This window comes from Mauremys mutica, chromosome 10 (genome assembly GCF_020497125.1).
Source record: "Mauremys mutica isolate MM-2020 ecotype Southern chromosome 10, ASM2049712v1, whole genome shotgun sequence".
NCBI classification, from domain to species: Eukaryota; Metazoa; Chordata; order Testudines; family Geoemydidae; genus Mauremys; species Mauremys mutica.
The window spans coordinates 40705375-40729376 of NC_059081.1; the positions used below are offsets into that span (position 1 = coordinate 40705375).

Genomic DNA, 24002 nt, shown 5'->3' on the forward strand with positions numbered 1-24002 from the left:
CAGAGATATGATGGAAACCAAATGTAAATTCTAGATTTCTTAAGCATCTGACTGGACAATAGCTATTCATTGCTGAGAACAATAATTTCAAATTTGTGATACTAAAAAAAAAAATTTATAATAGACTATATGCTGTCCCTTGCGTTTCATGAACTGAAAGCCCTTTCAAGATACTTTTCAGGAGGATCAACTCCAAAGGCTGTTCTGGAATATATGTGCACTAATAAGATGACCACCCTCTTTCCAAATGCTTTAATTGCTCTACGCATACTTCTAACACTTCCTGTAACAGTTGCCAGTGGAGAACGCAGCTTCTCCAAGCTGAAGTTAATAAAAAACATATCTACGCTCCACAATGACACAAGAGAGGTAGGTCGGCCTTGCAACCATCTCAATAGAGTATGAGTTGGCCCAGACTATGGACCTTCATCCAGAAGCAGTTCAAATATTTGCAACCAAGAAGGCACGGAAAGCACCACGTTGATTTTTCAAACAGATAAAAATGCCTGTGTTTATTATGCAGACAAGAAAAGTTAACTTTCAAACGCCTGAACAGCAAATGTAAGTGTTACTTACAATTTTTGAACAAGGCATTTTTTTAGTTCTCCTTTATTGGGGTAGGTAGCAGAGCAGTACCATGAGAGGAGAAGAATAGGAAGAAGGCAGAATTGAGACCTTTCAAAGTTTTGGCCCAAGCAAGGGGGCATCATTTGAGCTCCCCGCCTCAGGTGCCAAACCTCTATTGCCTCTGGGTTATAATAAAGGCATCCTCCAGTGGTCCCCTATATCTGAAGTAGAGCTGCTGTCCTCACCCTTAAAAGGATTTCAGCCTTGGGCCCTAGTTGACAAAATGGGCACTTGATTCAGTTGTGAACTCTTCCTGCAAGGGTATTTTCCTTGGCCCTATTACAGCCCCTTGGCTTTCCTTCTTGGGATTTCTTAACAGCTGGTCAAAAGACCCTCACATAGAGGCACTTACCTAGCTATTTGGCTGTTACTTTAAACCTCTTCCCAGACCCTTCCTCCTTACCACCTCCTAGATTCTTTCACAGGTCCTTTGACTGAAGAGCCCCACCACAGGATGTGCTCCTTCCAGGTTCCTCTTGTAACTCTTTCTTCAAAACCTATGTAGGGCTTCCATTCCCAGCACCCCTGGTGAGACCTATATCTTCCATCAGTCTGGAAATGACAACACCCAGATTTCCACTGAGAATGGGGAAGTGCTAGACCTGTAGCTTGTTTTAATTGGTCGGTGTGCCCTGTTGCACTCTCACACAGGATCCCTAACAGGCGGTTAAAGGATTAGATCTCCTCTGGTAGAAGACGAGTAGACATCTTCACCACTTACCTGAATGAGAGGTGACCAGTTTTTTGCTCATGATATGGAGAGTACATATGTAGGTCTACACTGCATGACACATGTTTGAGCTCAAACCCTGCTACTGACCCCCCCTCACACACACACAAAATAATTTTCTGACTCACACCAGAAATCTCTATGGACTCAAGTCTGTGGCATAGGTCCAAACCCACTCATTTTGCAGTGTGGATATAACTAAAGCCATGCTCGTGCCTGGAGAGTCCACCAATGCTATCCTGGCCCTTCCATCCCAATCTTCCCACTCAATTCCCAGAAACAGGATACAACCTCTTGATTCAAATACAGCTCTGCTCGATGTTTAATCCTTCATTCCACACTGACTGTTCAACTGGAAACACAGTTAACACTTCCATGCGTTAGCTATAGCCAGCACTAACAAGAAGTCCTACATCAAGGGCCCTACTAGCTGGCCAGAGGAATACAGCTGAACTCTGGTAATAATGTGGTGTGAGGAAAGCAAAACATTTGACTTCAACAAGAACACCAGAAATGACCATGTGTACAAAAGTATCTTGGCAAGGCTGGTGCCAGAGGATCCACCCAACTACCTATCAGTGCCAGGAGCAAGTCAAGCAGCTGAAGACCAACTACCATGAAGCCAACTGCACCTCAGGGAGCTCCCTGTCTACCACCTGCCTCTTCTATGAGGAATCTTATTGAGTATTCAGAACTGTGGCAAGCACAGAACCCACAATGCTGCATAACAATCTGCTGAGTGAGGATGGCACACCCCTCAGTCAGAGGCACCACTGCAGAAGAGACTGCATCTGTTAGATCAAGTAGCTGAAATAACCTTGGTGCTGATGCCAGTCATGAATCTGGCTATGCTGCCAGAGCAGTTACAGATCACCCTGGGTCCACAATCAGAGTTTGGATGTGTACTCCTTGAATCATTGTTCAGTCCAGAGCTAGGATCAGAGAATACCTGAACTGCTTGTGTGTCACCTGCAATGAAGTGGACATTCGCAAGCACGTAAAGTGTGTGTGTGGGAGGTACTAACCTGTTCTGAAACTGTTTTCTTCAAGATATGTTGCACATGTCCATTACATGACCAACCCACCTTCCTCTCTATATTGGACTCTGTTCAGTAAAAAGGAACTGAGGAGGGAGCCAGAACTGGCACCACCCTTTATACCTTCACACAGCAGCACAAGGCATCAGAGGGCACATGTGCTGTCTGATGAGTACTGCTAAGGGCAGAATCTCTGATGCTAGTGCACTGGGCAACACATCTCAAAAAACAAGTCAAAGAACAGATTAGTAACTGTTTTTTCCACACTTCAGCTCAGGGAGCTCCAGAACAATGATGTCCTCCAGAATTTGCCCTGCCTGAAAGGATTATAAAATGATAGATAGTAACAGCATCTTTTGTAGAAACACTCCACCTCCAACAAACAAACGTGGGGATTTATACATGCTTTTCATTGATTTTGATATGTGCCTCTTACTGTGATTGTGTTGGCTTGCTGGAGCTTCAGCAATGATTTTGTATGAATAAAATAAAATGATAAAATGCCTTATCCTTTGATCTTGAAGTGATGTAGCCCACGCAAGTGGTAAAAATATATTTTCCCCACCTCATGGGCAGACAACAATATGCTCTTATTTTCCTTAGCAGGCACTTCCACCTCTGCTGGGCAGGAAAAAGAAACTAGCATCCTGGGGGAAGCAGACTGTCACCAGTATACAAGGAGGAAGAGAGAGAGAATCAGGAATCAAGTGACACTGGACATTTTTGGCAAAGCCAATGAGCAGCTCTCTTATCAAAGGAGAAGAAAGAAGGAAAGGAAAATAGAGAGAGGCTGACCAGCTTGAGACAAGTTTGGTAGCCCAGTTCCTGGAGCAAGAAAAGAGACTGAGGGAAGAAGACAGCATGCAGCAGCAGGAATGGTTTCAGAGGTTGCTCAGTCTCATGGCAACCAAGCTCTATCTTCAGCTGCAGCACCAGCTCCATGCTCTGAGTCCACTCCCTATGCAGCCTTCTGGCAATTCTGGAGTTGGTACAGGCAATGAACATATACAGTCAATGAACATATACAGTCAAACGTACTCTGTATATTCCTCCACTCCTGTTCAACTGCAGCCCACACATGTGAAACCTACTAGAAGGGCCCAGGAGAACACCGCCACAGGGGACACACCAACACTGAAAATAGTCTGGTGGCAATGTATGTAGTTTGGCTATTTTGTCCTTTTTCCCCCCCCATCTGGTTTCTTAATATGCAGTTTTTATTTATCTTCTTTTACATCTTGACAGCAGATGGTCTGCCTAAAAGATTTTTAAATTATGACTTATTTACTTACAAGTTTAAAATAGAGTGTTGAATTTTCAAACAAGGATGCAGAATCGGACTTCATTAAAATCAATACAAAAAACCTCATCACAGTAATCCATAAGCTATGTGTTGAGGTAAATCAACAGTTTTTATAAAATGTAAAATTCATAAAAACTGTAAAAAGTCTATATTATGGCATTCCCATTCATCCATGTCACCCTGCAAACCCATTATGTAGGTGCAAAAAGCATCCCTGATTTCCTGCGTATGTGTGGCTTCTGCCCCAGTAATGATAGGCGTAGTTTCTAGTTGCATGTACCATTGCAGCAATCCAGCAGTGCTTTGAGTCCACTCCTGTTGACGCACCTTTGGCCTCACATATATTGTGCATTACACAGCAAGCAACAATAATGTAGATGGCATTGACAACATTGGCATCCAAATGGTTCTGGAGGTCCATCCAAGAATCAGGTAGAACTCAGTCTAGCAAAGATCCGGTCTCTCTTCAGTGTTTTGGGCCTGTTGATCAATGAGGACAAGTCAGTCTTATCCCCAGTTCAGAGGATAGAATTTATAGGGGCGATCTTGAATTCTACAGTCATCAGGGCTTTCCTACCTCAGTCCAGATAACATTACCCATTTCCACAGACCTAAAAGCCAATCCAATTACAACTTCAAGGAGCTGCCTCAGATTGCTGGGGCAAATGGCCTCCTGCATGTATGTGGTTTGGCATGCCAAACTTCATCTCTGAAAATTGCAGGGCTGGTTGAAGTCAGTGTACTCCCCAGCTTGTCTCCAATTGAACAGGCTCATTCAGGTGCCCACAGGAGTGCTAGCCTCCTTGAACAGGTGGATGGATCCAACCAACACATGTTCAGGAGTTCCCTTTGCCCCTCCCCTACCCACACTAACTGGTTACAGACATCTTCTCTAAGTTTGGGAGCTCACTTAGGGATAAACAATGGACTCATGGTCTATGGTCACAACAAGATTTAGATCTCCACATAAAGGAGTGGGAGTTGAGGGGTCTTCATCTGACCTGTTAGGCTTGTGTCTCTCACATCAAGGGACAGACTCTGCATGTCTCCACAGACAACACTGTGGTGACATTCTACATGGACAGACAGGGAGAGACCAAATCGGACAGTCTCTGTCAAGAGACAACACAGCTTTGGGAGTTTTGTATCACCAGTATGATTAACCTGAAAGCATCTCATCTTCCTGGGGTCCATAACAGCTTGACAGATCACTTGATCAGATCTTTCAGCAGAAATCATGAGTTGTCTCAGGCCAGATATCGAGACACTCATTTTTCTAACCTGGTGATTGGGAGTGGTCCTTCACATAGACTTGTTTGCTACTGTTTGGCACAACAGCAAACACCATATCTTCTGTTCAAGGGCAGGTCAGTCAGGGGTCTTTCTGATGGACATGGTCTGTCCAAAACAGCAGGAAAATCTAGTGTGCCTATCTGCCATCTTCCATGGTGTTGACCAAGCTCTCACAGAATGAGGTTCACATGATCCACATAGCACCAGCTTGGCCTTGCCACCATTGGTTCTCTCCTCTATAGAGCCTCTTCATCAGGCCTCCTTTGATACTACCTCCAGAACATGAGCTCATCTCCCTTGACTACAGTCAACTCCTGCATCCCAACCCATTTGCTCTCCATCTTACCACTCGGGTGCGCCACAGTTAACACCTCAGAAGGCAGAGTGTTCAGGGAATGTACAAAACATCCTTTTGAATAGCAGAAAGCCTTTTACTAGACCCACTTACCTGTTGAGGTGGAAATAATTCTCCTTATGGTCACAGCAGAAAGGTATTCTCAAATCCAGTGTCAATTAGGTTCTTAAAGGATCTGGACAAGTTATATCCCCAGGCGGCAGATCCTATTCCTCCCAGGGACTTGAATCTATCATTAAGAATGTTGACAGAACCACCTTTTGAACCGATGGCTACCTACTCCTCACTTCACCTATCCAATATTTTGGATATTATCCAAAGTAATATTTTTGGTATCTATTACCTCTGCAAGAAATGTGGTGTCATTGTGAGCATTGGTAGCTGACCCTCCTTACCCAGTCTGTTATAAGGACAAAGTTTACTTATAACCACATCCAAAATGTGTGACTAAGTAATACTGGATTTCAACGTCAATCAAGAGATTGACTTAGCAACTTTCTTTCCTAAGCCTCATTTTCTTAAGGATGATGAGAGACTCCATATCTTGGATGTCAGAAGAGTATTAGCTTTTTATGTAGATAGAACCACACTGTTAGGTCATCACCCCAACTGTTCAAAATAGTTGCAGACAAGATGAAAGGCCTTCAGTTTCAACAAAGATCTCATCATGGATTGCCTCTTGCATATGTATGTACTATGTGACACTGTCAAAGTCACCCCATCAAGCAAGGTAGCATGCTTGGCAAGAACTCAGGCAACTGCTGCAGCTTTTTTAGCTCAAGTGCATATAACAGACATTTGAAGGGCTGCAATTTGATCATTGGTACACACACTTACAACTCATTATGCCATATTTCAGCATTCCAGAGACAATGCCAACTTTGGTTGAGTAGTCCTTTCAGTTGTTATTCAGAGAGACTACAAATCTCACCTCTGGACCGAGCTGCTTGTGAGTCATCTGAAATGGAGAGGACATATGCAGTCACTCAGAAGAAGAAAAAAATTGTTACTAACCCGTTCTGTAACTGTTGTTCTTCTAGAGGTGTTGCACATATCCATTCCATGACCCACCTTCTTTCCCCTATATATCAGATTCAGTCCAGTAAGAAGGAACTGAGAGGAGTCGGGGCCAGCTCTGCCTGAAATACGATTGTGCAGCAGCACAAGGCAGTTGAGGGCACATACCATTCTGAGGGGTACTGATAAAGGAAAAAGTATCCAACATTGGTGCACTGGGCAAGCACACATCTAAAATAGGATGGACATGTGCAACACATCTTGAAGAACAACAGTTACAGAGCTGGTCAGTAATCTTTTTCCCTGGGATGAATGCATGCTACATGTCACCGAGTGGCTAAGCCCGATGTGTTGTGTTTTCTGGAGGGCATTGTTTCCTTCCCTGATTAAAACATACAAACAAAATTTCAAAAAACAGAACAAAAATACAGCCATGTTCCTTATTGGTATAAGCTTGTGTTTTTCCAAGCCTCTTATGTAATAATTGCTGCTTCCTTTGGATAATCTACTCTCCAGGAGTGAGAATTCTGGTGGTATCTTTAGAAAAGGAGAAATTATTTACAAGAGAATATCTTCAGAGACATAAAATTATAAAGAACATTTTTACACACCCACCACACCTCAGATTTGCAATTTTTAGGTAATAGATTAGTGGGCAAACTCAGAACACATAGACGATCATGTATTCACTGCCTGCTCCTGATCTGGAATGTTGGAGACTTATTATATATTTGCGTAATTAAGAGCTCCCTTGGAGCTTCTAATCCTGCTCTTAACAAGGGACAGGCTGGAATATTCTGTGGCTCCTGAAGTACCTTATGATTGAAGCATAGTAAGTAGGTCAAAGACCTGGAGCTGCCTACAAGGATAGGTCTACACTGCAGCTGGGAGCAAGCCTCCCTACCCGGGTAGACAGACTTGTGTTAGGTCAGCTCAAGTCAGCATACTAAAAATAGCAGTGTGGACATTGCAGCTCAGGTAACAGGCCAGGGTCTTAAGCCCATCCCTATCCCTTGGTTTGAGCTCAGGTGACTAGCCTGAGCCTCAGCTGATGCCACAGTGTTGATACTGCTATTTTTGGCACGCTGACTCACCTCAAGCTAGTGTGAATCAGTCTACCCCGGCTGAGAGGCTCACTACTGCAGTGTAGACATAACCTTACAGCTTTGGAGTACCACAGCACTAAGTAGCTGTAACAATTACATTCTCTTCAGAGAAGCAAAGTTACAATTGCATAAGGAGAAAACAAAAAGTAAGAGAAAGAGTACTTGCAAGTATTATATTCAGATAAGACATGCAATGGAGCTCATCTTGTTTATAAAAAAGTTTCAAAGGCAGTTTTAAATCTGTTTCTCCACTTAAAACCAGATTAATTTATACTCCACCAGTATTCCATCCACAAGAGTTCAGTCATCATGTCAAACCCTGCAAAAGGGTCACCACCTCTCAGAGGACAGCCTAGGGGCCAGGGGGGACAATGCAGCAGCCCCACCTCAGTTTCCCAAAAATAATCCACAAAGGCTTTCTTATGACTAACACCCCTGCTTGGGGGGTTGATTTAATAATATCAACAGTTCAAAACAATCCTCAAAGTCCCAAAAATAAAGCCCATTATCACACAATACAAAAGTTCATACTCAGCTTTGGCCTCTTCTGTCAGGCCTGGGGCAGTTTTTCAGTTTCAGTCTGCTCTTCAGCTAAAAAGGGCTGGGACAGGCTGCTGGATGGAATATATCCCTACTCTTCAAGCAGTTACTCTCAGGCCATCCTACCTAGAGTCCTTACCCCCAGCAGAGGTTCCAAAACTCTAAGTTGTCTTTTCTGTGTCTCAGAAACACTAGCAAGCAACGGCCCACTCTGTTGTTCTCCTAGCTACCCTGGATCTCTTGCAGGAACTTCCTAATCCAGGCCTTTACTACAGTTCCTCTCTGCTTCCCTGGGCCTCTCCCTTATTTGCCCTAGGACTGATTGAATCACATGACCCATCTTCATTTTCTCCACCTGAAGAGACAAGTGAACAATGTCACAGGTGGGCTAGGTCTCCTTTTCCCTTAAAGGGCCAGCTACCCTGTGACAGACCTTTAAAAAAAACACACAAGAGATTTTCATACTAATAACCAGATTTTTTTAATTTGGAGGGGAGGGGATTATTTACCTTCCAGTTTTTGAGCCTTCTGGGGAAAGCTAGCCACAAGTGCATGTGATCATTTCAGGTTCAAAATTCAACCTTAAATTTATATGTGAAAATGCAAGCCTCCCTACTGGCTACTCAAAATGAGAATCCACTTGCCCTCACCTACTCCAACACCTTGACACTATCCTGTCTCTTCCTTTCCCATCTCCATTCTTTTCTTGCCCATTCTCCTCCCCTATTCACATTCTCTCTCCATGCACTCCCATAGTCTTCTGTCTCCCAACTGCCCCACATTTCTCTTTTCCAATATCATACCCCTCACATTTTCCCACTCAGCCACCCCTCAGTGTCCCCTTGCACCTCTGCAGTCTTCCTCCTGCTCTACACATTCCTCTGTTCCTCTCACTCTCCCTCCCTGTGCCTCACATTATCTTGCACCCACTTTTACCTGCCCTTATGTCTGTCTCATGTAATCCCATTCTCCTGGACCCCCTCAGTTTCCCTTCCTGTACCCTAATTCCTCTGCATATGAATTCCCTTGGAGCCCCCTAAGTCATCTCCTGCTTCCATTCCTTGCACCCTCTCAATATCTCTCTCTGAACCTTGAGTCATCTCTCTCCAGCATACCACATACTTCTACACCCTCTCAGTCTCCTACTGCCATGTTTTCCTACATTATGTCTCCTCCTGCACCTTTTCAAACTCCTTCCTTTTCCATTGTCTCATCATGGTTTCCTGACCAGCCCCATAATATTACAGCAGCAGTCATCTTTCCTGAAGGCAGCGTGACTTCAGTCTCACTGAAATAAATGAATGTTGGTGGCCATCTGTACTACTGGTAGCCTCACTTCCATGTGCAAAGACTGCAGGGAAATTGTGACTATCTGGAGTGAGGGCACTGCATAAGCAATAGCTTATATGGGAATGCAGACTGTGTATAAACTTCAAAATTTTATGTTTTGAGTGGGTTTCATTTTGATAGATTTAAACCAACTTTTCTCAATCAAGATGAAGATTCCAGAAGATAAGCTGTTTGACTTACAGCCCATTTCCAAAATAAAGAGAGTATTGTAAATAAATAAATAAATAAAAATGCTTAGTTGCAGAGAAAAAAAAATGAAGATGATAAAACTGATCATAACTTTGAACATATTTTTAATTTTGCTGATGGATGAATGTTGAGTAACTAGTCGTTCCTAGGGTTCTTTCTCAACCAGCTACTTTTATAGGATTTTTTATATTCAAATTTTCCTTAAACTGGTGACACAATGTCAGCTCAAGACCTTTTCACCCCAGATAAGACCATGCCATCCCCCTCAAAAGTTACCCCATGTATCCAGATTTCTGATATTTTGGAGAGTCACAGATGTCAGTGATATGCAAACATCAAATATTTTTACATTGCTGATTTCAGCAAGACTTTTCCAAGTTGACATTCACACAGGATGACCTAATAAGAACCTGGCTGGACTAAATTCCAAGATGAGCCTCGCACCTGATTTGGCTGAAGAAGAAGGCGCTGCAAGGCAGAGTGAGCAAGGTTTGCAAATCATATAAATCAAGAGTAAGACTGAGAAGCCTTGCCTTCCAGATCAGCAAGCTACCCATGGGAAGACTGAATTTCCAGAATCTCCAGTACTGGCTACTTGGAGGAGAGGAAGTCGCAACATCAACAAAGAGGCCACCACAGCCTTTGCCCAGTCTCCCTGCACCCAGAGGAGGCCCACTAGCAAGAAGCACTGTGCTAGCAGAACATCACTGTCTGGCTCCTTGACTGAAGTTTGATTTCCTACTCTAGGACAGTTCAGAAAACTATGGGAGCTGAAAAGTTTGCAAATGCCTCCCTCTTTTATAATCATTATCTTATTTTTCCTTTTTCTATTTGAGTCTTTTGTTTTTCTTAACTGGGAGATGTCCCTGCCTATTTAAAGTTAGGGTGTGAAAGTGGAAGTTTGTCTGAGTGCATGTGTCTGCGAATACCAACAGAACCCTCACTAGGAAGGTGCTGAAAAGTAAAGTTCTCCTAATTTAAACAGCCCTAAATGTTGTTATGTAAATAGTCACTAAAATGAGTACTGTGTCTAAAAGTTCTTGCAAACTTGAGGTTATCATCTATAATTTCTGGTAAATAAAAAAGTTGCCAAACTTCTGCTTATCAAGTGTGCTCTATTAAACTCTATCGTAGAATCATAGAATATCAGGGTTGGAAGGGACCTCAGGAGGTCATCTAGTCCAACCCCCTGCTGAAAGCAGGACCAATTCCCAACTAAATCATCCCAGCCAGGGCTTTGTCAAGTCTGACCTTAAAAATCTCTAAGGAAGGAGATTCCACCACCTCCCTAGGTAACCCATTCCAGTGCTTCACCACCCTCCTAGGGAAAAAGTTTTTCCTAACATCCAACCTAAACCTCCCCCACTACAACCTGAAACCATTACTCCTTGTTCTGTCATCTGCTACCACTGAGAATGGTTTAGATCCATTCTCTTTGGAACACCCTTTCAGGTAGTTGAAAGCAGCTATCAAATCCCCCCTCATTCTTCTCTTCTGCAGACTAAACAATCCCAGTTCCCTCAGCCTCTCCTCATATGTCATGTGCTCCAGCCCCCTAAACAGGGCCGGCTCCAGAGCCCAGCGGGGCAAGCACCCGCGTGGGGCGGCCCTTTCCCGGGGGGGCGGCAGGCTGGGCCGGCGGACCTGCCGCAGTCATGCCTGCGGGAGGTCCACCGGAGCCCCGGGAGCAGCAGACCTGCCGCAGGCATGACTGCGGAGGGGACGGTCGGCCGGCGGCTCGGCTGGACCTCCCGCAGGCATGCCTGCGGCAGCTCAACCAGAGCCGCCGGACCAGCGAACCGCCCGCAGCTGCGGGAGGTCCAGCCGAACTGCGTGACCAGCGGACCCTCCGCAGTCATACCCGCGGGAGGTACGCTGCTCCCGCGCGCCTCCCGGGCATGACTGCTTGGGGCGGCCAAATTTGTAGAGCCGCCCCTGCCCCTAAATCATTTTTCTTGCCCTCTGCTGGACTCTTTCCAATTTTTCCACATCCTTCTTGTAGTGTGGGGCCCAAAACTGGACACAGTACTCCAGATGAGGCCTCACCAATGTCAAAAAGAGGGGAATGATCACGTCCCTCGATCTGCTGGCAATACCCCTACTTATACAGCCCAAAATGCCGTTAGCCTTCTTGGCAACAAAGGCACACTGTTGGCTCATATCCAGCTTCTTGTCCACTGTAACCCCTAGATCCTTTTCTGCAGAACTGCTGCCTAGCCATTCGGTTCCTAGTCTGTAGCAGTGCATGGGATTCTTCCGTCCTAAGTGCAGGACTCTGCACTTGAACTTCATCAGATTTCTTTTGGCCCAATCCTCTAATTTGTCTAGGTCCCTCTGTATCCTATCTCTACCCTCCAGTGTATCTACCACTCCTCCCAGTTTAGTGTCATCTGCAAACTTGCTGAGGGTGCAGTCCACGCCACCCACCAGATCATTAATGAAGATATTGAACAAAACTCAGGGCCGCCCAGAGAGGGGGGCAAAGGGGGCAATTTGCCCCGGGCCCCGGGCTCCGCAGGGGCCCCCAAGAGAACAGCGGAGGCTCCCGCCTCCGCCCCTCTCCTGGAGCCTCAGCGCATCAAGCGGCGTCCTCAAATCAGAGCCTCAGCGTGTCTCCGGGGGGGCCCCTGAGCTCCGCCCCGCCCGGAGCCGCGTGGTCAGGGGGCGGGGCTGGGAGCTCCGGGCTGAGCTCAGCTCCCTCCGCTCGGCGTGGCGCTCCCAGCCCCGCCCCCTCACCACACGGCTCTGAGCGGGACGGAGCTCAGGCCCCGCCGGCCACACGCTGCGGCTGTTCCGGCGAGGCGCTGAGACTCCGGGTGAGGAGGGAGCCGTGGGTAAGAGGCTGGGGCTGGGGCCGGGGCGGGGGGGAAGCGGGACCCACCACCGAAGCGCAGCCCGGTCTTCGGCGGCGGGGGGCCCTTCCGTTCCGGGACCCGCCGCCGAAGTGCCCCGAAGACCCGCGGCGGGGGCTCTCCCCCGCCGCCGAATTACCGCCGAAGACCGGGCTGCGCTTCGGCGGCGGGTCCCGCTTCGTCGGTAATTTGGCGGCGGGGGGGCCCCCGCCGCGGGTCTTCGGGGCACTTCGGCGGCGGGTCCCGGAACGGAAGGGCCCCCCGCCGCTGAAGACCCCGGACCCCCGGAATCCTCTGGGCGGCCCTGACAAAACTGGCCCCAGGACTGACCCTTGGGGCACTCTACTTGATACCGGCTGCCAATTGGACATGGAGCCATTGATCACTACCCGTTGAGCCCGACAAGCTACCCAGCTTTCTATCAATCTTATAGTCCATTAATTAAGTCTATACTACTTTAACTTGCTGGCAAGAATACTGTGGGAGACGGTATCAAAAGTTTTGCTAAAGTCAAGGAATAACACGTCCACTGCTTTCCCCCCATCCATAGAGCCAGTTATCTCATCATAGAAGGCAATTAGGTTAGTCAGGCATGACTTGCCCTTGGTGAATCCATGCTGACTGTTCCTGATCACTTTCCTCTCCTCTAGGTGTTTCAGAATTGATTCCTTGAGGACCTGCTCCATGATTTTCCACATGTCTGTTAAGGGGAGAGGAAAGAGTTAGTCATCACATAAGAACTGTAGTCTAACAAGGAAGCTTTATAATTGGCTCTGAGGTTGTGGTTTAGATATTAGACAATAGTTTGGCTTCAGTATTAAAATACTTAACCATTCAAGCCCTAAATTGGATGGACTTTGACAACATTTTTAGTTGGGATTTATAGTCAACCTTTTTAGACTTATTCTTATAATTGAAAAGTCTTGATTATTTTTGGTATTCATTTGATTATTTAAATCTAATCCAATTTTGAGACTAATTTGTTTGATTTTAACTTGATGTGATAGTAGTTTTCTTTCCTTTTAAGTTTAGTTTATTATTAATAGCTTAGCTTTGGTGATATGTATATTTTATTTCAGTTTAATAAAAATGTATAAAAAGATAAACAGTCACATTTATTTCAATTAAGCAATGTGGATCCAGAACCTTTGAAGACCTAGGTGGCTAGTAGCTAGTCAGCATAGAAGACTGAGCAGCTCCACCTAATCAGTCTTTGGTTCTCTCTGGCTTCAATCCCATTTAAAGCAATATGAGATGGAGGCCATTTTTAATACAGGAAAATTTGTGAATTTGATGCCAGCAATTGTGATATTCTGGGAAAATTAAAAAAGAAACAATCCTCCAAAAATCATAAGTCATGAGATGAAATTATAGGAGTTGGTAATACTGCTCCAGAAATAGATGTAAAGCTAAGAAGAATATACATAATTAGTATGTCTTACTAAGCACTTTTTTTTACTAAACATCCATCCATCCATCTCCCCTTTTGGAGCTTAAGTATGAGCTCCACCTGAATTTGGAATCAAGCATATTTGGGGAGGATAATCGAATCTCACAGATCCTCAGTTAAACATTTTGGTTCACCTCAAAGACGCATGTCTAGATCTGAAAGCAGAATGATCCAAATATGGATGTATATTTCAGATAGTAGCATACTGTAGAAGGAACTTCTGTATTTTAACCAAGACCGTGCCACTGTTTTTAGCTCTGTCTTCACCAATGGAGAGGATATGTAGATCTGCAGTTCTGTATTTTTTGAAGGATTGTGTAAAATTAGCAGTTCAAAAGTTAAACATGGAAACTGCCACATATACATGCTGTGAAACCACTTCACTATACACATATTTGGCAATATACTATTCCCAGTCTACATGCACAACCAAAACTGATGCCAATGAGAAATTCATGCGCAGATGGTATAAAGGCAGTATATCATCCTTTGTTTCAAGCCCTTATGCTGTATCTGGTTAATAAGAACAGTGCAGTTGAACATTATTAATGACAACATATTGTGAATTCACAATGGCCCATTTTTATCAACTGTAATAATTAGCCTAAATTTTGTTTCTATAATAGAAAAAGCTATTTGTAAAATCCAAATTTGATTCCTGAGTTATTCCAACACAAACATGCAACTTACACTTTCCTCTTTTCTAGAACTTAAAAGTGTTTGAAAAGTGACCAAACTATGTAATGAGGGGCAAAGGAGCAGCACTCCTGAATTCCATATCCTCCTGGGTGGCAATGCATGGGATTTTCATCCCCTCCATCCAAAAATGCAGAGGAGATGTTCTGGCCCAATCGGAGGTAATAGTTGAATATACTCTAAAAAAATTATTTTATTGGCTTAATGTAACTACTATTTTCCTCCTGCTCAGATAATGGGAGTGCTCCTGTTCCCATTTTTCCAACCATGTGGAATACATACCCTTTTGGCCACATGTTAAAGTTAAACTTCATATTTTATATTATGTAAATTACATGGCACTGTATGTTATTAATCAAACTTTAAATATTTTTCAGACTGTTTATTAAACAGTTTTCCATCAGCAAAAACTTATAAAACCACAACCTGAAGACACTCAAATGCCTTAAAGCTCTAGAGAACATTTCAAAGAGTAACCCTTTTGTAGAGTTGGCCAATGAACATTCAACTCTATTAACATAATGCAGCAGTTTTTATTTTAAAAGTTAGCAAGAAGCATTTTGTGTAATTATTTTAAATCATGAGCCTAATAAAAAGTCATGTTAAAGTAGTTAAGATCAACACTGAGACACTTCCCATAACTTTTGAGATGAGTAAGCTGTAAGGAACATGTGTATTATTGATTTAAGAAATAATTTTGGATACCTACAGTAAATTAAACTGTCCCATTTGATGTATGCACTGTTGTTGTAGCCATGTTGGTCCCAGGATATTAGAGAGACAAAGTGAGTGAAGTGATATATTTTATTGGACAAGCTACTGTTGGAGACAGACAAGCTTTTGAGCTGAAGAAGAGCTCTGTGTAAGCTCGAAAGTTTGTCTCTCTTACCAACAGAAGTTGGTCCAACAAAAGATATTATCTCACCCACATTTGCTATAATCATTATCAAAGATCACAGTAAATGTACAGAAATTCAAATAGTGCCAATAGTTCTACATTTGAAAGGTTTCTTATGGATTTTTACACCTACTAGAGCAACTTCTGATGACACAATAAAATAGGACTATATTATTAAAGCATATGAACAAAATATTTTAATTTGTTAGCTAAATATAATACAGCTCACCCATATTTCTTCATATGCTCATTCCAAAAATATGCAGTATTACAAAGGAACGTATATTACTTGTCATTTTCTTTCAATACAGCAAACTCATTGCAGGTATTACAGGATCTTGAACTGGGTAACAAAGATGCAGCAAATAAAAACTAGTGGGCCAGATGTGAAGATAAAGATTATTAATATTATCAGTCATTCTAAATTGCAGTAGTTTGAAATGCCACTTCCACTTTTTATTTTAAAGTGACCTGAATGATCAAAGAGTATTAGATCAGACTCCTCACAGCAGTGTTCCTAAACCAAAAAGAGAAACTACAATTCTGGACCGGCTGTTGCTTCTCTACAGCTCAGCATTCTGAAAAGCTGCCATATATTTACATGTGTGTATATTTTTGTAACACTTTGCAAGGATGGGGAGAAAAATCAATTACAGAAAGTTTTATCCCTTCAGTTACACAATAATAAAAACCAACATGCAAAGGAAGAGATTGCTATCCCCCATGAAATTTTAATCTACATATATCAGTTGTGATTATTTCTGCCAGACAGCAGAAACTAAAATATAAAATGCTGCTTTAAAGGCAGGAGTGGCTCTAGGAATTTCGCCGCCCCAAGCACGGCGGCACGCCGCGGGGGGCGCTCTGCCGGTCGCCGGTCCCGCAGCTCTGGTGGACCTCCTGCAGACGTGCCTGCGGAGGGTCCGCTGGTCCCACAGCTCCGGTGGACCTCCCGCAGGCATGCCTGCGGATGCTCCACCGGAGCCGCGGAACCAGCGGACCCTCCGCAGGCACGCCTGCGGGAGGTCCACTGAAGCCGCCTGCCGCCCTCCCGGCGACAGGCAGAGCACCCCCCGCAGCATGCCGCCCCAAGCACGTGCTTGGCGCGCTGGGGTCTGGAGCCGGCCCTGTTTAAAGGCAGACCTTTCACTAAAGTTCTTAATGACCACACCAACAAACCAATGGGCTAGATCTCTGACCTTTACTTATGGGAGTAGTCCTACTGAAATCAATGGGCAGATCTTTATCTCTGTTATACTTGTGTAAATCTGTAGTATCACCACTGGAGTTAATAAGCATTACTTACATGAGTAAGAATTGCATGCTCAGCTGCTAAAAGTAATGGATGGAAAGAAAGTGTTCCATATGATATGTAGCAATATATTCTTAAATCAATAATGTAGAAGGCCTAAAAAACTAGCATTTGGCTAAAAAGACACACACACCCCAAGAAAAATAATATGCCCACACTAGATGGCTATCTTTTATTAGTTTTCCATTCACTAAATCTTAAGACTACCACACACAGCTTACACACCCTTATTTTGTTCTAAGGCAGGGGTTCTTAAACTTGAGGTTAGAACCTTAAAAGTCATGCAGCTCTTTTTTTTGGATGCCATGCCATTTGCAACAAAATTACATTTAAAAAAATTTATAGTTTTTCTAGTACAAAGAGGACCCTCTGAATGTAAATAGATACAATAAGTAGGTTTATTGAATGTGTACCTTTAAGAAAAGTGCAGCTCCTGAAATGTGCAATATGAATGGATAAATTGTGTTTTCTACTGTAAAAAGGTGAAATGGTCAAGTTTGTACACATAGAATGTAAATGTGAAATCTAATGTGATATTGATCCTGTGTGTAATCTGGAGTAAGTAATTTACACCGTGCCTCAGTTTCCCCATCTATAAAATGGAGATAATATTTCAGAGAGCTGTTGTGAGACTTTATTAACTGATGTGTATATAATGTGCTTTGAGATTTTTCAGAAGGGAACTGCTGTGGAAGGGCAAGTTAATTATTATAATAAAATTAATGATTAGGAGTTTAAACAAAAACTGACAATATTTGTCACTCTAGAGTTTGTGTGCCTGTAACAATGCAGTTATCATGGTGATTATTCCTTATTCAAGTCAATGATCGAACCCTAAAACCCTGTGAAAATTTTCCACATGTTATCAGGCAGCCGCACTGCACATGTTATTCTTTATTTATTTATTTGGGTTTTTTTTTTGCTGTGACTAAATATACTAGGTGCATTCCATTTTACAACACTTGGTGTTCAGTTGTACCAAATTGCTCTCTTTTACAGCTACATTTATTTCAAGAGTTTAACAGAGATATATTAAATGATAAAGCCTGAGATTACTAGCTAGTCTCTCAGTAAAGGGCTCTCCCTCATTTTTTTTTGGCACTCCAGTATATAAGACTCTTACGGGAAAGCATGGGTCTGACTGTTGGGCCTTTGTTTTGGGATTATTTTATTTTGTTGAAATGACTGGGATTGTTAGATATTTTTAGCTTCCGCCTGCTATCATGGTGGGTATCAAGTGCTTTAGCTGCTATCAAATTAGCAGAATCCCATCCTTATTGGTATTTGCTCCTTGGAGGTGGAAAAAATACATGTTTTCTAAAGCTTAAATTGGCTTTAGCAAACAAAACATCTGCTAGATTTGTGAATGACGTGATAGCAGGAGACAGCAGTGCTGGCCTCACCAATAAAAGTCACTGCAGTTAATGGAAGCTATTATGAAAGAATTCTGGTAAGAATTTTTTTTCAAACAGATTAAAAAAAATTAAAGAAAAATATATTTGGTTGTTATGGCAACTGTGGTTTGAAAAATATTGTAACAAAAGGGGAGTCGCGTATCGAACTACCAAACTGTTAATCTGACTGGATTTTCTTGAAGAGTAACTAATTTAAAGGGATTTCCCCCCCTCCTGATCTAATCATACTTTGTGTCTGTGCGTGTGAGTGAGGGAGAGAGAGAGCGAGCGAGCGCTCAATTGCAAATAGTTTTCATTTGGAGAGGTTCACTTACAGAGCTTCAAAGCTCTTGGTATCATACCCTTCTCCTACCCCTCACAAGTTCCTATACATACTATCTTGGAATAATATCTAGGTTTATATGATTAGGTACTCTCACACATACAAATAAACATTGGCCCATGGATTCCACTGGCCAACGTAAGCACATGTTAAAGTAAATAAGGTGTGTTGTATTCCTAGTCTGCACTTTTGGCACACTGAAAACTGAGTATTTTGAAGGTTTTATTACTTCCCAGAAGATCCTAGTTTATTTGCAAATGTTTTATCTAGTTAATGAAATGGTTTTACTTTTGTGTAAACTGAAGAACAAACTGTTGTGTGATAAATATGGTTCCCAAATTATCACAATCGAGCATTAGTACTAAACAAAATGTGATTGTATACTTTTCCATACCGTCACAGTATTTAGTAATTGATGACTATTTAAACTCCTCTCACCCTTTCAAACATTGCTCATGTCTACTCTTGATCCTCCCCCCATTTCAAAAGTTAATCACCGGATTGTAAATTTTAGTGTAGGCCCTAAACAGATATTTGGGCAGAGACACTTAAAAAGGTTCCCACCTAGGGATAGCAAACATTTGTGTCTTCTCCCCACTTAGAATTTATAATCATTTTAGTCAATCCCATTAAAACAGGACTAAAATTAAAGTATAGATTGTGTTGAGCACCCTAAATAAGACTACGCTCCAGGGAACTGAAAGCAGTGGAAACTAAAGTGTCATTTAAAGACCTAAAGTCATATCATTCTACAGAAGGAAACATCAGATGTTTAAGCATCAGTAATGTTATTCTCAACCCCAATTATGTAGCTCGGAGTAAAATTTGGCACTCCTTCTTAGGCTAGTTCAGATGGAGACAGCAACTTACACATAACCACAAAAAAAGGACATTTTTGACAAGACGTTTCACAAAAATAGTTCCATACAGGAGGAGTAGCTGTTTCGTGTTATCCACCGGGTAACAACAACAAATGGCCAGATTTTGCCATCCTTATCCAAATAAAACTCCCATTGTCTTCGATGGGACTTTTACCTGGGTAAGGACGACAGGATTCAACTCTCAGTAATAAAGTAGGAGCACGATAGACATGACATCCCCTCCTGTCCATTCCACAAGCCTTGTCTGAAAAACCTATTTTACTTCATTTTGCAAAAAGTGAAAACCAGCTAGTTCCCATCTGACTTCCTGACTCAATCTCATCTCGCAGTTAGGATCTGCTGACACACTACAGTATAAACAAAAAGAACTAGGAGTACTTGTGGCATCTTAGAGACTAACAAATTTATTTGGGCATAAGCTTTCGTGGGCGAAAACCCACTTCATCTTCTGAATTTGGAAACTGAGTGCAAAGGGTGGAATTTCTCAAAAGCACCTAAGAACACATCTCACTAAAAGTCCATAGGACTCATGCTCCTAAATCACTTAGAAGTTTGAGAAATCCCACTCAAAGTGATCCTTTAAGGGGGAACTCACTGACCCCACCTGTCTTATGTTACATAATGTTCTATTGATTGTTTAAGTCTGAAATAGCCAGTGGGGAGACATTTATGTAAATGACCTGAAAGAAGGGTTGCACTGATAGAGAACAGAGAGAAGTTAACTATATTTGCTTTGCAAATATTATAAAGAGTTGACAATCAGCATTCATGCCTCAGTTCTGTCCAAAAAGGACCAATTCTCCCTCAATACTGTTTCAGCTAGGTTTGCAGCTGCAGTGGGAAATTCTTCAGTTCACCGCTTTCTTAAGCATATCAAACAAAAAAGATGATTTCCTGGATGGTCCCAGACCGAGTTCAGCTATGTAGAGAACTGAAACTGTTAGCGAATGCCTAAAAGCCCAGACATATTCAATATCTGGTGTAGCTGTAAATTATCACCTTTTCCAGGTCAGAAAGGCCAAAATAATTTCCAGCTCTATTTTTCTAAAAGCCATTTTCATTTAATCTGTCCTTTGCAAATGGTAAATTTAATGAGAACTTCAGGCATAACTCAGACTAAAATGTTTTTTTAAAACCTCAGTGTATATTCAAATGTATTTCTGTAAGCAACAACCTGCCCTATTGAAACAGTTCTTGAGTACTGTTGAAATAATAGGTGTATTCGCAAAGGAAACCTGCTTTCTTTTAAAATGACCATATGCATTATTTCAGCTTCTTCTGATAAAAGCACATTTAATGCCAGGGCAAGATGCAATCAATCTTTTGTGTGGGAAGAAAGTGTTGTATTGCACCCGGACGCTTACACACACCTAGCTGTTTCGATCTGTTAAGCAACCTGAAAGTTCAGCTGGGCTGCTGCTTGGCCTCTGTGGCTTTTTCTTTTTTCCTTTCCTCTCTCCCTACCCCTCCCCTTCCCGCCCTTCCCCCCTGTACAGAGACATTGAATTAGATTGAAGTGAATAGTTGACGTCCTCTGTAATTATACACACATTGAACTCTTTACAGTTGACTTAAGTTACTTTGAGTTGCATTGGTGTGGCCCTCCATATTGATTAAAAGCAGCATCTATTTACCTAAACAATAAATGTGGAGATTAGTAAAAGTTCACTTGATCACAATAAGAAGACTGATCATTACAGGGCAATGCAACCCAGATGTAATATAACTGCCTCAAGCAGCACTTTATGAAGGCATAGGCTGTTTTTTTGCAAGCGAGCATTCAAGTCTGGGTTTAGGCTTGAGCAAAGCACTTTAAGTAGCTGTACTTTTTGCACAGAGACAAAGTAAGGGAACGATAGGACCTGTCCGGAGAAGTTGGCACAGTAACCCTCCAGGGAGAGGTGTCCAGTACAAAGCTTTGGAGGAAAAGGAGAGAGAAAGAGAGCGAGGGAAAAAAATCCATTAAAGCTAAATGAACGGTGTGTGGAAAGCCTTTGAACAGGGCCTCCATGTCCTTTATTCTTCTTTCTGGGACAACTTTAAGGTAAGCAGGACACTCTGCGGCTTCTGTGTGTTACGCTCTTGGTGGTGTAGGCTCTGTAAGAAAGGGAAGAACCGAGTTTGGTATTTGTCAGACTCAGTAGAAACACTCCCTCTCTCATTATAGGATCTCCTATAGAGAAGGACAGTTCGCCTCGTCCTATTGCCTCTACTGCTCGGTTTACATGGTAGATGATGCATTTTACTAATCTTTTCTTAAATCAAGAAGAGAAGCCAGTTGATAACTAGATTGGTAAATAAATAGGCTTGAATCTCATATGAACAAATTGGAAAAACAGATTCTAAATTAATGGTATGCAGTCCCTGATTTAAAAAAAAAAAAGGCTCATATCTCTTGATGGGATTTGACACCCTGTCTCTTTGTACCGATGCTGTTGCACTGTGCTTACCTCCTGCTCTTTCTCATCCAATGATGTGATAAAGGGTTACTTTTGACAAGCTCTGAAGGGATTGCTAGCGATTAGAATGTAGAAAACAACAGACCAGACGGTAACTGGCACATGACAAATTAATGCTTAGAATCTCGTGCTAGTTAACATCGTCACTCCTGTGAGATGTTGGATTAAATGTCCAGCCGAAGGGTACATACATTGCAATTGCAATTCTTGTGCACACTTTAACAAATATTTCCACCGGTTACGTTGTCCCCAGCGGGGATAACTTGGGATATTTAAAAGAAAAGCTTAGTTAGTTTGTGTGGGTTTTTTCCTTCTTCCCAGTGTTTTAAATTCAAAGCACTTCATTCAGAGAACTGTGAAAACAACTCATCCAATCACGGTGTGATTAAAATATAAACATGTCCCCTTGCACTGAGTTCAGAAACTAGTTCCGTAAACCAGCTTCTGGTCGTTTCGACCTGAATGTAGGCAAAGCCTAACCAGAAGTGTGTTAGCAAGTGTGAAGTGGGTCAGTCCTTTCCCTCAGCCCCCTGGTTTGCAGGCTGTCAGAAACTGGAATGAATTTCCTTGTCGTGAGAAGTTCAATGTGTCTTGTGTTCAACTGCAAACAGACCCAGGCCTATGGGGGGAGGGGGGCTGGGCTGGGCTGGCTTTGATCGCCGCAGATATTTAGTAATTTCTTCGTTTTAGGTTAGTTGGAATATTTAGCCATTGTAGGGAACGCTGTGGCATAGCCCTTCCTTCATCTGGTTAGGTCTCAGCTCCTTTACCGTTTTAGAACTTCAATGGCTAATGGGTCTGTGTCCCCGCTGTAATTAAAAGGCTACAAAGCTACCCAAACACTTCGTTAAACAAACATGTAACCCAGAGCTTTTCTCGTTGCATTGCCTCTACACAGCAGATGAGGGGATTGCTTAGGAAGCAGTCAGGAATCTCTTTGTTTCCTTCTTTCAGGTACAAGGTGAATTAATCCGTTTGGAACCCAGCAAATCTCTTCCTCCCACCCACCAATTCTTCTAGCCTACGTCTCTTTACCAATAAAGAGAAAAACAGACAAAGCTCGAATACCTCTCAAGACGAACGAACCGAGCCTGTTTCTTTGCATGTAAGTTTTCTAAATAAATAGCTTTTCTTGTTTAAAGCTATGATGGATGGACTCACGGGGCCAGGTTGGTCTCTGGAACAGTACAATGGATGTAAGAAGGTTTTTTCTTCGCCATATAAATCATTCACATTGTTTAAGGTACATTGATCAATCTAATGGCTTGTAATAGGCTCCTAATTGCCACTAGGAAAGTACTGCAAGCTTGCATTTGAACGTGAAATGGTTCATGATCTCAGCTGAAATTCACCTTAAGCTTGAGATCCAATAATTATAGCACACATAGGAGCACAATGAACGGCTCTCCGTCTTTCGTAGTCCTAATACCAGGACAAGGGGAAAAGGAGAAAAGGGGAATATCGAGATGGGAGAGAGACAGTGTATTTTTCCTGATCGAAATCAGCAATTCATTAATGGGCAAAACCTGCTGTAGGATGTATTGGTCTTTGTGGACTGAAGAGCACTTGGTAATGCCAGTCATCTTGCTTATTACATTCCCATATACCTATAGCTACAGCTAGTTTCCTTAGTCACAACCCAGCATACTGAGTCATACCTTGCCATAGATGTTAATAAAAAACTAGTCCAATATCAGAAGAACTGTACATGAAAAGATCAGAGATTAAAAAAATAAATCTTCCCTTTTCATGTGCACTGTTTGAGCAAACGTGTCTAATGTCGCGTTTACCTACCTACCTGTGCAAATGCTTGCCCTCACATCTAATGAGCCCTACTAAAGGAAGACGTGGAAGTTAAGAAATCTGAAAGTAATGATACCGCTGGTATTTAGGCTTGTATATTTAGAAAGCAAAACTAATAAACATGGCCAATCTTTCTCAACTTCGGAAATTTGGTAGCATTTTAAGTAATCAGAGCTTCTTCTTTAACCGACTTATATGCAAAAGGTAGCTATATGCTCTGTAAATATGGGTCCAATCGTTTGCTAATTCAATTCCCTTTACTTAGAAACCCATTAATTTCAATACAGATAGCGCTAAGAACGCTAGCATTGGCTGAGTTTCAAACCTGCTGCGGTTTGATCTTGTCACGTCTAATCTATATACCATA

General features: G+C 42.6%; 1 protein-coding gene and 1 long non-coding RNA gene across 5 annotated transcripts in view; one reads left to right on the forward strand and one right to left on the reverse strand.

Annotated features, from left to right (window-relative positions):
* SP9 (Sp9 transcription factor) overlaps nucleotides 1-24002 on the forward strand; it is a 52033-nt gene that overhangs the window by 20640 nt on the left and 7391 nt on the right. For 2 of the 3 annotated variants that reach the window (XM_045031965.1, XM_045031966.1), the window contains exon 2: nucleotides 22787-22937. The gene's annotated coding sequence lies outside the window, so the exon portion shown is untranslated. Of the gene's footprint in view, nucleotides 1-21341; nucleotides 21418-22786; nucleotides 22938-24002 lie in introns of those variants that run through there. The other variant, XM_045031967.1, reaches the window with a different exon arrangement.
* On the reverse strand, nucleotides 1138-8307 carry LOC123378340. Of its 2 annotated transcripts, none has more exons than XR_006582566.1 (3): nucleotides 8148-8307; nucleotides 6183-6303; nucleotides 1138-4177 (listed from the first exon to the last, which is right to left on the reverse strand). It is a non-coding gene; the product is annotated as an uncharacterized LOC123378340 (long non-coding RNA). The 2 variants fall into 2 exon arrangements; XR_006582565.1 differs by having other exon boundaries at nucleotides 8000-8307.